Source organism: Vombatus ursinus, unplaced genomic scaffold (genome assembly GCF_900497805.2).
Source record: "Vombatus ursinus unplaced genomic scaffold, bare-nosed wombat genome assembly UNPS02000582.1, whole genome shotgun sequence".
Classification (NCBI taxonomy): domain Eukaryota; kingdom Metazoa; phylum Chordata; class Mammalia; order Diprotodontia; family Vombatidae; genus Vombatus; species Vombatus ursinus.
The window spans coordinates 36,742,251-36,756,726 of NW_020940360.1; the positions used below are offsets into that span (position 1 = coordinate 36,742,251).

The 14,476-nt window shown below is 35.1% G+C and overlaps 1 protein-coding gene across 2 annotated transcripts in view; it reads right to left on the reverse strand.

Annotated features, from left to right (window-relative positions):
• SESN1 (sestrin 1) overlaps window positions 1–14,476 on the reverse strand; it is a 132,911-nt gene that overhangs the window by 117,736 nt on the left and 699 nt on the right. The window lies entirely within an intron of this gene.

A 14,476-nucleotide genomic window follows, 5' to 3' on the forward strand; every position in this document is an offset into this window, starting at 1 on the left:
ATCTGCAAAAAGGGAATGTGCCCAATATGATGCAGGTCTTAGGGCTTTCATTATATTTTTTTGACATCATGAGTATACCAATGGAGTTCCAAGAATGTCCATTAGTTATTTCTCTGTCTCACCAACAAAACACACCATTTTTGATCAAACATCTCCTTAAAAACCAGCAAGTTGGCAAGATGAAAGGCAATTTTACACCACTCTCCACTGTAATTCCTTGTTTGTAATGTGTTCCATCAGACTGTCATATGCCTGTCCATTGCCCTTTAGATAATCATCAATTTCAGTTCTTCAGAGACTACAGTATTCCACGCCTCATCACCATACAACAGCATGAGATAAATACTGCTATTAAACAAATGGTTCTTTATTTCAAAAAAAGAGCTTAGAGTCATTAAAAGACCTAATAAAAAGCAATCCAACATACTTTTCTCCTCTTGCTCTATACTGAATCCAACTCCATTAGAAGTAGTCTGTCCAAGGTATATATTGGAACAAACTAGCTCCACAGGTTGTCTACCCCAGGGCTTCTTAAATTTTTTCCACTCAAGACCCCTTTACATGTTTCAGCAACAAGTTCATTAGCATTGCATGGCCTGAGGGCATGTGCAGTACACATGCTTTGTGTTCAGAACCAAGGCTGCAGTGAAGTTGCAAATGCAACATGGACAAGTGCTGCCTGAAACACCTCAGACTCATTCCACATTTGATTTTTAATTAATTTTTGATCATTACATGATCAAAAACCTTTTACTATTACCATATGGGGTCACGACCCACAGTTTAAGTAGTACTGGACTACCCAGATGAATACCACGGTCTAAACAATAAGAATTTATCATTCACACATTTTTTCCTGAGTAGACAGTTTAGCCATAGTCTTGCATAATTATGGTTCTCATTTAGGAGGCTCAGAAGTGTTTCAAAGGTTGACAGCAAATATCTGCAAGCAATAGAATCCAGAAGACCTCATTATAGAGAATCTCTCTTCAATCTGAACTCTATATTAATCTCCACCTAGACAGTGATCAACACCTTTGGGGAATATGCATTTCTGAAACTGTTTAATGTCTCATCTGATATTAATGATCAGGGAGTCATGTGATTATTCTATTTTTCATGGAACCTTGTATAATTTTGATATATATAGGAGACATTCTACTGAAAGAGAATCTTTAAAGCAGAATTTCACTTCATTAAATCAAATGGTTTTATAAAATAGTAACTGCTCATATTTATCTATCACTTTAAGGTTTGCAAAGTATTTTATATACATTATCTTATTTGAAGATATATTTTACATCTATTATCTCATTCCTCACAAGACACGTAATATCATTATCTCCATTTTACAAAGAAACGGAGGCAAAGGGAGGTTAAGTGATTTGCCCAAAGTCCTACAGCTAGTAAGGGCTGAGGTAAGATTCAAATTCATGTCTTGTGATTCCAAGAGCAGTGCTCACATAACCAACAATAACGATGGAATTTTATGTTCTTTACATATTTCAATTGTGTGATGGTAAAGATGTATTCTATTATGTAAGCTTGCCCATTCCCTTTTAACACTGTATGCTCTCCTGTATAGAGTATTCTCATAAAAATTTTATAGTGATGGGAATGTAGGAATATATGTAGGTAGCTACTGCTGCTCTGAATTTTTTTTTAATTCTAATAATGTTCAAGGTTTTCCACCCTTTTGGTATCAACCTCTCCTTCAGCTAACCTGAGAATAGATACCACATCACCCTCAAAATTGTGTCACTTCCTGTGTGGACGTACTCTACATATAGTTGATCTAGTTCTACTGCTTTTCCCCTCTTAGTTTTTTTTTTTCAGTGCCATTTCTACTTCTTATAGAAACATAACATCCATGACTGTGATATGCAAATGGTGTGGTTCCACTGTCCTTGAAAAGGTGAATGGTATAAATCTTTATAGATCTTTACCATCTTTGATCTGTTTGCTGGTCTCCTTTTATCCTTAAGTGCCCTCTGGACAACTTTGTGTTTTAACTGGGTGTCTTGCCAAACTTTCTTTAAACTTGATTTTCCCCTCACTTCTCCTTACTGATTTATGAGGCAATGTTTCTTATAATGTCCTATCCTTCTTCTCAATAAGATTTTACAAACAAATTTATATTCTAAATGGGTGCTGCTCTTGGCTACCATCTCACTTTGTTTCGCAAGCCTGTCAAGTATTTATGGACTAAAGCAGTTTTTTATAGTCTCTTAGTGTCCCCCTGTTATGGCAACTGATTTTTCAGTGGTTAAACTTCTTTATGAAATTTTAATAATGAATGCAGCTCCCATTTTTCAGGATTAATAACTCACTGAAATAGGTAAAACTGGAATTGTTTTAATTGCACAGTTTTTGTTATTTTTATTCTTCTAGCTTTGTAGTAGTTTTTTGTCTTTTTTTCTATCAAGTTTGAGGTCTGATTATATACAGAAGGCTGATTTAGAAATGACTATCAGTAAAAAGTTATTTCCTATTAGTAAAGAATATTTTTATTTAATTTGGAGGGTCTTTACAAGTTATTTATAGAATTTCTCTATTTTATCCTCTGCAACAGAAGCTGGGATTTTTCCCCCTGCAAATATTTATCATAAGCCCTCCAATACAAGGTGACTACATGGCATTCTCATTGCCTTTGGATACACAATAAAATCAGTTCCACCCACTTCTTCATTCACCTGTACAAGGAAAATCTGTAGGTCATCTTTCCCTTTACCTAACTAAAATTTCCTTTTATTTTCTAGATTTGTAATTAGCAAAAATGTCAAGATTATTTAGACTCAATTCTACAATGAATATATCTACTCACTGGTTATCAGACAAGGATCCCACATTTAGAGTAAAGTACCAACAACTAAGTTTTGTTTACAGATATTCTAAAAATTGAGTGGCTCTTTATACCCTAAATGCTATTTTCTATCACTTTGCCACAATCATTGAAGAAGCAGAAGGGAGCCATATGGGATTGAGGGTTGTTTTGCATTTTTCTTTGTTTCATGGTTTGCCATGACCAAAGAATTAATCCCAAAGTAATGAACCTCCCTGTATCTAGCTAGGCAAATTCTTGGAAAGCAGTCTAATCCTAAAGTGACATAAAAAACAGAGGGATACAAAATACCTCAATGCATACGACATGAATGCTTCTGTGTTACTATTTATGTAAGTTAAACTGTATTTTCACTGGTTTTCCCTAAATCTTCAGCTAATATGACATTGCTCCAGGTATAAAAAGTAGTATCATACTGCCTACCAGTGGGCAAGTGGATATTCCATGCATCTTCTCCATAATATTTGTAATTAAGCAGGCTGGCCTCTGCAGTGGCTGCCTGCCTCGAGCAAAAGGAACTCTTCCTCCAGTGTCCAAAACGGCCATCTGTTATTCACTGCAACAGTATACCTTTCTGATCCAAGTTGAGACTGACCTATTTAGTAGACAGCGAAGCTACCCAGTCTTCTCACCCCTGGGAGATGAATACTCCTGCACCTGGACAGCAAATGACTAAAAACAAAAATACCACACATATCTATTGAACTACTACTGCTTCAGGCTGGCTCTGAATATTTCTGTTAAAAAAAAAAATCACGCAAGAATAGGAAGATGGAGGTAGTAGACAAAACAGGCCAAGTGTTTGGCCATCTCAAACTGTTTCATAGATATATAAATAAAAGATGAAAATGTTTATTGAAAATGGCACAAAGAGGTTATGAGGAAGATTCAGTACAGAGAATGAGTAACTTTATTTTCACATATGAGCATGTATATATTTGACCTACATATATATAGGACATTATAATTCAAAGCTAGGGCAGCTAGGTGGCACAGTGGATAGAGTCAAGAAGACTCATCTTTCCGAGTATTTGGTACAGATACTTACTATCTATGTTACTCTAGGGAAGTCACTTAACCTTATTTGTCTCGGTTTCCTCATCTGTAAAATGAGCTGGAGAAATAAATGGCAAACCATTTCAGTATCTCTGCCAAGAAAACCCTAAATGGGGTCATGAAGAGTTGGATATGACTGAAACAACTAAATAACGAAAATTTTCAAAGATACTCTCATTTGATCATCAAAAAAATCCTGTAAGGAAAGCAGGGCAGGTAATATTTTCTGCACATTACACTAGGAAACAAATTCCCAGAGATGTCAAATACCCAGTATCACAGAACTTTTGAACAGTGGAGCAACAACTTGAAATGAGGATGTCTCGCTCCTTGTTCTATTATGCTCATGACTGTTATACTAGACTAAACTACTTAACTGATACACCATGTTACCTTTCATATAGTCCACTAAATAAAAAATAATTTGAGTGCTCAAGATGAAGGTGAAGGCTTGTTTTTCCCCTTAAAAACCAGGTCCTGTCACTAAACTAATCCCCTGAGCACAAATTGGACACTCAAAACAAATGAATGCTTTCAAATGATTTGAGCTATTATTTCACAAATTATTATTCCCCTAGTTGCCTGAAAGAATTCATTACTCTAATGCTTTATACTTAGCTCTCAACAGCTTAGGATGCTAAAAGAATAAAATTTTGCTATAAGACTAAAATTCTATAATATTGACACTTTTCTGGTCTAAAGAACATTATAGGTACATATATGTGTACATATATACATACAAACATATACACACAAATCTTTTCTGGAAACAATATACTCATTTGAAGGAAGCTTCTATTAATAGATGTCTACAAGCCCCAAATGCAAACATGAATATAACTGAGGTGATAAGATCATTTAAACAGAGCTTGAAAATTAGTGACAGCTTGATACAATTACAAGTTTGACAGAAGATGGTATTAGTTAATAATTTCATTTAAAAAGCTGGAATTTCATAAAATGGAACTAAATGAACTTCTGATTAACTCAAATTTATCCAGTGCATCCTATAAACTAATTTATTTTGTATCCTTTTCTTGTCAAAACTCTAAAACAGTAAAAAAGTAATTATAGGCATAAATATTGTTTCCAGTTGCAAATTAGATAATCATCAAATATTAACAAAATTTTTTCACTAAAAGATTAATATTTAATACATTCTGAGACCTTATAAAAATTCTGATATTTAAAACCCTTAAAATTAAGCCAACACTTACTGTAAGAAGTATTAGTTTTTGCAAAGATATTCAGCTAAGTTGATGCCAGAAGAGCCAATGATCACCTACATTAACTGATGATATAAGTTAGAATACTCTTCAAATTCATATAGCTCTAATTAAATTGGTCAATAGAATATAGATTTTTTTTTTAAAAGATAAACTTTAAAAGCCTCTCTTTTACTGGATTTCCCATTAAAAGCAAGTGAGACTAACAGCCTCTTACCTGGTGAATCAAAACAATCTATCCACAGGGAGAAATTTTAATTCATTTTCATTTATAACTTTTTTTGTCACTAGTATAAATAAATTTGGGATTTATTTTGGAATTTAAGGGTGGTAACAGTGGAAAGATTATTGATTTGAGTCCAAAGAACCTGGGTTGAAATCCTGCTTCTACCATGTATTACCTATGTGACTTTAGCTAAGGCACTACTAACCCCTTCTGGACCTCAGTTTCATCATCTGTAAAATAAGAAGGTTTAACTCTAATTCTGTAAGCCAGAACTGGTGGATTTACATATTAGAATAAAATAATACAAGGGAATGTTTTTATCAGTTTAGTCAGAATCAAAAATGTTTGGCTACTGTTTTCTGAGATGAAATGTTTTCCTATTAAGACACTTTAAAATTGTTAGATATTTCTTTTTAGTACATGTCTAATCTACCCCTTTGTACACTCTACCTGCCTGCCCCCAATCTACTCTGCATGCCTTAAACTTCGGCAAGTTCACATGATAGGAAGAATGTCTTGCTATGTTTAGGCTATGAGTAGTATTTAAAAATTACTCAGTTACAATTTTAGATAGCTAACATCTGCCAACTTGCCAGAAAGTGAAATCATTTATAAAATTAAAATCCTTGTATATAATACTTGTAGAATATAAAATAAAAACAAAAGTGTTTAAATAAAATAAGAGACTAATTAGGATTTATTGAATATATTATACTATCACAATTATCTTAACCTTATGGATCAAAGGAGTTAGAACTGAAGATATTTTTTAAAAAAAAGAATCTTAATGTGGAACAGCCAGATAATTTACAAATGTTTCTGAACTCTAGTTTAAGATAATTAGCTATATGTAGCAGGTGTTACACAAAACTGGAAACAAAATATATGTCCATCAATTGGGGAATGGATGAAAATACTGTGGTAGGCAATGAAATAAAACATTATTAATTCATAAAAAAAATGACTATGAAGAATATAAAGAACATAAAGAAGCATGAGAAGACTGTTTGAACTGATGCAAAGGGAAATAAAAAGCCCAATGAAACACTATGTATGACAACAATGCAAGTGGAAAAAAACAAAAACTAAATTGGAATGCCAATGATCAAACTTGGCCCTAAAGAAAAGATGAGAAAATGCAAAATGGAATATTGAATATTCCTTGTCAGAAAAGATGGCACAGATTAAGGTCATACAAAAATAAAAGATGTCAATAAAATAATATCTATAATACGAACTGTGGTTTAGGTAGTATAATTCACGTCACAAATTTAACATATCCTTTAATGAAGGTAAAGGTGTAAGGCTCTGGGTTTTTTTTTAAGAGACAATTTTATTATCCAAGTATTCTGTTAATCTAATAAAAATGTTTCTCCCTTTTATTTTACTATCAAAAATGGCAGCAAATTTGAAATATAACACCCAAGCATATCTTTATTCTACTGGCATCATGTTTTCTACAGTAATTTCACATGTCCTTTCAATTTCAATGTAATTTATCAGTATTAGAAATAATTTAAAAAGTAGTTTACATGTAGAACTGTGCACCTAGAATTTAACAAGTATGAAAAGAAAAACATTAGGTACAATGTGTAGCTTCTAAAAATCTTCATCAGTTTTATCTCATTGGGCTTTACATCTACATGCTACATCATACTCTGTCATGAAGTATTATTGTCTAAAATCTTTTATAGCTTTACAGTTTCAGGGTTTGGGTACTACTTTGTCAACTATTTAAATTAAGAACTACATTAATATTTGGTGGATGAGCTAATTAATGTTGCTTCAGAGTTTTCTCAAATTGGCTTGTAACAGACAGGTAGTTATGATAGAAGTTATTTACATATCACCTTCACAATGATCAAGAAACAACTAGTGATTAACCGCAGAGAATAGATCTAACTTGAAAAGAAAGTGGAAAAACACAATTTAGCAATGTGATATATCGTTTATTTAATTCTGTTAGTGATCAAGAGACTACTTAACTGGTACAAAGCATCTTCAAGATCAGAAAAGGATTTTAATAAAAACCAGACTCTTCTCTACAGATTTATAGCAAAGGAACAATGGCATGTAATTAGAACCTGAGAACCAAGTTTTTAACATGTCACTTTCTTGGTAGAAGCAATATGAAATAAAGTCAGAATAATTAAACTAATAATAAATGCATCTCACTCCCAATATCCATAGTATTGTCAATGCCAGTCCAAATATTCATGTGTACCCTAAAACGAATATAAATATCAGAAACTTAAGAAAGCACAATTTAAGTGGGGAAAGCACTTAATCTGGAATCAAGAGGACCTAGATTAAGATGCCAGCTCTACTATTTCCTACCTATGTGATCTTGGGCAAGTCACAGCCTCTGTAGGCCTCATTTCTTCATCTATAAAATGAAGGGGTTAGACCAGATGATCTCTAATTTCCCTTCTGATTCTATTTCTATGATCCAGTGATCCTATGAAGTACGTTTCAATATCTCCTTTAAAGAACAGGAGAAAGAACAAAAGAAGATGATGCTTTTTTGTATCTTACAACCAATTATCCAATAAGTTGTGAACTTTGGGTTGGCAGATAAAGAGCTGCCAAATGTCGTTTTTTAAAAAGTAAATAAATGCATCTTCAAGTTTTCTGGGCTTATAAGAAAGAAAAAACTTTTTTCTTCAATTATTTTTGAAAAATTAAAATTCTTTCCATTTCCTTTCCCTTCTTCTTCAAAGCATGACCTATTTAAAAAAATACGAGTAGGGTTTTCTCCTGAGGCCCAAAAAAGTCAAGAAATGAAAGAAGGATCAAAGACAGGAAGGCATAAGAAAGGATACTTAAGAGTAGGTAACTAAAGAGAAGACTCTGGTGCTAATGATTATTTGTGTATCATACTGTAAAAGATTAAAGAGCAGCATAAAGAGAAAACTGAAAAACACTGGCTAACATATATGAAAGTACACAGAAACTTGGTTTGAAAATCTAATGAGGCTCTTGGGTAGTGGTCACCAAGTAATCTTTGTAATGAATTTAGAAAACACAAATATGAGCTTTACCTCAACAAAACTAGTAGAGATATGAAAAATACCAGTTTAAGGGAAGTCTAAACCTTTCCTCAAAATATCTCTAATTTACAATAAGGTATTTTTACAGTGTACAGTACAGTTTATGAGATCTGCTTCTACTCTGCTGAACCCTTCTTATTAAGATGTTAAGAACAAAATTATACACATGACCCACTGGGATTTTTACAGCTGCAGTCTGAACAACTTGACAGGTGACTATACCTGAATAAGCTGAATTTGCAATTTTCTTAGGGGTACAGGAGGGATATGAAAGCATTAAAAAAAAAAAACCTACTGATGATAAGCATTTTGTTACATAAGATTTTCTGTCTAAAATGAAATCACTCAGAGAGTGTTAAAGTCAATTAGAATCACAGAATTTTAGAATTGGCAGGGTTGTTAGTGACATTTTAACCTTTCACTTTACAGCTAAACAAAATGAGGCCAAGAACTTAAGTTACTAGTCTAAAGTAGTGACAAAGCTGGGACTAAAGTATAAGTTTTGCCATATACTATCTATGTGACTTTGGGCAGGTCAGTACCTCTCAGAGTCTGTTTCCCTTTTCAAAATGAGAAAAACAACTTCCTTGAGTTGCTTTCTATGTTAATTAATGATATATGTAAAGCACTTTATGCTAATGAATTGGTGGGCCTAAATCTTTAGGCTGGGAAGAAAAATGTAGACAGTCACAAGATACTAAATATGCTGGTCATTCACTGATTTTAGTTGATTATAACTGATGGATTTTAAATTTTAAAAAACAAGTTACCAAGAGCTTACTTAGCAAGTGTCAGCACTAACCTGAACTCTGGGGATACAAAAAAAAAATAAAAAGTTACTGCCCTCAAGGACTCACATTTCAATGGGGCATACAAGCAACTAACTGGGTAAGTACAAGATAGCTACAAAGTAGATGGAAAGTAATCTCAGAGTGGGAAGGAACTAGTAGCTAAGGGGATTAGGAAAGGTCTTCTTTGACGATGGGATTTTGAGCCAAGACTTGACAGAATTCAGGGAAGTCAAGATGCCTGCAGATCAGGAGAGGATTCCAGGCACGGAGGACACCCAGTTCACAGGCACAGGGACTGGAGATGGGATGTCTTGCTTTAGGAACAGCAAGTAGGCCAGTGTAGCTAGATCACATAGTGTAGGGAAAGAAGTAAAGCATAAAAGCCTGGAAACATTCGAAGAGGCTAGGTTATGAAGATGTTTAAATGCCACAGCTTTATATTTGATCCTGGAGGTAAAAAAGAGACAGTCACTAGAGTTTAGACAGTATAGGGATGATATGGTCAAATCTACACTTTAGAAAAATCACCTTGGCAACAGCATAAAGAATAGATTAGAGTGGGGAAAGAGTTGTAGAGTCAGAGGGATCAATTAGGTTATTGCAGCAGTCCAGATAAGAAGTGACAAGGAACTAAACCAAGGTCATAGCTAAGTAAAATACGGAAAACTTGGACTTGTACAAGATGTTGTAAAGATGGAAATGACAAGATTTGTCAATGGACTGGATATGTGAGAAGCAGAAAATGGCACCAGGGTTGTGAGTTTTTGTCACTAGGAGGATAGTGGTGCCTTTCACATTAATAGGGAGGTTTGGAAGAGAGGAGGGGTGCATTTGAGGCGAGGTGGCAGGGAAGACGTGTTGAATTTGAGATGCCAATGGAGCAACCAGTTTGAGATGACCAAAAGGCAATCCACCATGTCTGAAGGCTAGATATATATATCCAGGAATCATCTGCCGAGATGATAACTGGGAGCTAATGAGATCAATAAGTGAAACAGTACAAAATGAAGAAGAGAAGAAAACCCAGAATTATCTGGTCTTTTTCTACTATGCCTCAGAAGTCTCCTCTCTTTGAAAGTTCATTCCACTCCTAGACTTCATACACTGGAAGAGGCCCCTGAAGCCTTTTCCTCTGATTGGTTAGCTCTCCCCAGTACTTCCATTTTAAGGAAAATACTCAGGCCAACAGTATCTTCATTCCTCTTCAGGTTCACTTCCAATTCTCCTAACATTCTCTATCACCTCTCCCCCATGAATACCTGTTTCTCCCAACCCCCTTTTCAGTTTCCTTTAATATGTTATCTTCCCCAGTTAGAATGTAAGCTCCTTTAGGGCAGGGACTGTCTTTCTTTCAGCTTGTATTTGTATTCCCTAGTCTTAGCACAGTGTCTGGCATGTAGTAAGACTCAATAAATGCTTTTCTAATTGACTTGAGAGTTTGGAGAACAGCCATGTTTAGTGGGCATGACTGGGATGAAGATCCAACAAAGGAGACTGAGAAGAACAGTCAGATAGAAAGAAGAAGCACCAGGAGAGAGACACTTCCTGACTCTACCTAATGTCTGGATGCAGTGTTCACTACTGGAAAGACTTAAAGAGAGTTGGTTAGTATTGGGGGGAGTAGTGTGAATTATTGGGGAGAATTGCTTAGTTAGCTAAACACTGGTAAAATACAGCTCTGAATAGAAGCTTGAACTACATACAGAAATTTAAGTACAGCAAGAAGGAAGCCACCCCTAGAAGGAAAGCTTTCTATCTCTTTATGTGTAGACAAATATTCAATAATAAATTTTAAACTTTTCCCTGAATTACCTTGCCTAGAGGTAATGTTGTCTTGGAGTCAGGAGACCTGGTTCCCAGTCCAATCTCTTGCACATAACAGCTGTTTAACCATGAGCAAGTCACTTTATCTCAGGCACTTTATCTTAAGACTATAAATTATAGAGAAGTTACCATCTGCATCTATACAGGGAATTTCTATATGTAGATTAATATGTGAAAGTTTCAGAGAGGCAGACTTAAGCTGGGAGGAAGATTAAACTAAGAACTGGAGCTTTACAAAAGTGGAACTGACTGTCTTTCGAAGTTGTAGGTTCTCCTTCAAAGGAGATGTTCAAATGGAAACACAGTGACTACTTGTTAGAGATGTTTCAGACGAAAATTTTGGTCAAATATAAGTCAGACTAGATGTCTTCCCATCTGTAAATTTGTATTAATGTTTATTTGTTCTACTTGCTTTATAGTTAATTTTTTTTTTTAGGCAATGGGGTTGACTTGCTCAGGGTCACACAGCTAGTGTTATGTGTCAGAGACCTTGAACTCAGGTCCTCCTGAATTCAGGGCGGGTGCTCTATCCACTGCGCCCCCTAGCTGCCCCTTGTAGTTATCTTCTGAAAAGTACTTTGTAATCCACAAAAATCCATGAGTTGCTGCTCTTCTTGTTTTGACGCTTATTTCACATTACTCCTCACTACCCAGACTACTTTCCAATCAAATGGACCTACCTTGCTGTTCCTGGTATAAATCTTCACAACTTTGGGCCTGTGACTAGAATGCACTCCCACCTCACCTCTGCCTCTTAGAAGCCTTCTAAGCTCATCTTGATTTCTATTTCCTATATAAAGCCTGTCCTCATTTCACCCCTTTGGGCTTCAGACTCCACATCTATGAAATGAGAAGACTGCAAAAGATGACTGCTAGGGTCCTTTCCAGTTTTAAATCTACCATCTTATGATCTCCCAAGCTGCTCCTCCCTCTTGGAATTACTTTTCATTTGCTTTGAATTGTATTGATTTATCTCTATATAAGCTGCTTCCCCCCACTGAATTTAAGTTCCTAGAAAGCAGGAACTGGTTTATTTATGTCTTGGATCCCCAGCACCTAGTTTAACGCCTAGAAGATAGGCGATACTTAATAAATGCTTATTAAGGGAAGGGTGCCAGGGTAGAGAGAAAATGAGGCTTGAGGTCAGGAAGATCTAGGCTAAAATTCTGCCTAGGGCAATCAGTACTTGCCCCTGAGCAAGTCACTTAAGCTCTCAGAGCTACAGTTTCCTAATCAGTAAAAAGGAAACAATAATAGCACCTAAGAATTGTGTTGAGAGGAACAAAGGAGATTTGCATAAAGTGATTTACAAATCTTAAAGTACCATATAAACACTGATCATTACTATTATTGTTGTTGAGTAAATAAGATCTCTAATGAAATAACAGGTCAGGACCAAAATATAGGCTTCTGAGAAATCAAAATATATCACAAACCCTACACAGTAAAGCTCTTCTGCATGTAATTCTTAAGAGAGCCTCTCAAATTTCCTTATCTGATTTCCCAGCCTACAAGAAATTTCTGTCGTTTGGTCATGTCTGACTCTTCATGACCCCATTTGGGGTTTTCTTGACAAAGATAATGAAGTGATTTGCCATTTCCTTCTCCAGCTCATTTTACAGATAAGGAATTGAGGCAAACAGGGTTAAATGACTTGCCCAGGGTCACACAGCTAGTAAGTACACACAAGTTAGAACTCAGGAAGATGAGTTCCTGATTCCCAGACCAGTGCTCAATCCACTAAGAAATCAGAAGAGAAAAGAAGAGAATAATAAAGGTATAAGTTGACAGCAATAATTAAAACTGAAGGAAAAAAAAATTATCAAAACACAGACAGTAATTCCTAGCTGCATTCCTATTGTCAGAATATTTAACAATAGGGCAAACAGACCCTAAGGCATCATATCATAACAGTGTAATTACTTCGCCTTGTGTTGTTCATAAAGATATTCCTGACTCATAAAGTGATCATTGATTGTTCAATGTTCTCTCAGAAGCCCTGTTAGAAAGATTTCCATAAAAACAGTTAAAGTGATACATTTGAGGCAGCTAGGTGGCTCAATGGATAGATTTAGAGTCCAGAAGATCAGAGTTCAAAGGTGGCCTAAGATACTATCAGTTTCCCAATCTGTAAAAACGGGAATAACACAGAAAGTTCTCCTTTACCTTTGCCTTTGAATGTGGAGAAGGGAGGGAGAAAAGGGAGGAAGGGAGGGTCGCTGGAGCAGGGAAGGGCCAGCACGTGGTTCAAAAACATATGGGGGCTTGGGACAGAAAAGGGAGAGCAGGAGGAATACACCACCTATTGGGGGGGTGGGGTTTTGCAAACACCTGGACGCGGGACTTGTGTATCTAAGTGCTCACAAACAGAAGACTTGTGACGGAAGACAGACACGTGGGCATTGCAGAGCAAAGGTCTCCTCTTTCTGTGGGAGGTCTCAAGCCAAGCCCCTATTCACTGGTGACATTCTCTCCTATTCTCCTTTCACTTCGAGGGTTTGGGGTTGTTTTGGGTTTGTTTGTTTGTTTTTGGTGGGGGAGGGGAGGAGAAAGGAGAGAGCACAGTAGTATATAGTAAAGTTAATAGAGTTTATTTGGAATGAAGATTTCTTTAGAATTCTTTAAGCAAAGCTGAATTTGCATAATGAGAATTTATATAAAACAAGACCTATCTGTAATAGCATGTTATGAGGATTAAATGAGTTACTATTTGTAAAGCCCTTGCAAAACCTTAAATTGCTATCTAGATAAAAGCTAGGTATTACTTTATCTAGAAAACTCACTTTTCCTTAACGATACAGTAAAAATGGGTTTACAAAATAATCTAGAATACAAATGACTAGCATATATATGTATATATACACACATTATATACGTGCTAGTACACATTCTGAATAGAAAAGAACCTTTTAAGCACTTTCTCCAAAAATGAGGAAAACCAAATCACATAAAAATTGGATAGAAAATAACATTAATCTACTGAACTTCCAACTAATTTAACAACAAAGTATATTTGGAAAAAGAAAGAACACCAGAAAACACAGAATAGTCAATAATTTGGTTTTATATAGTTAGAAGTTTTAGCCCCTTTATCACAATGAATACTGGGTTTTTTTTTTAATTTTCAGAGAGAAAAAAGGAAATGAATTGTCTTCTGACCTTGCAACCTTTAATTTGGAGAAAAATGAATTTCCTTTGAGAGCAGAAGAGAAAACAGTACTATTTCACCTACTGTTTAAATTTAAAAAAAAAAAAAGTAAATTAGGAAAGGGTGAATCTTTATTATTTTATAGGTTTTTAAATGAGAGGGTTACAGTATTCAATAATGTTAAAAACAGGTTGGGTAGGTTTCATAAAAAAGGTGGGATATAAGTTTAAAATGGACATAAGTAGAAGCATGTATTTACTTGTAATTACTAACAAGTAACTTTTATATATACTTACAGTTGGAAAAAATTTTC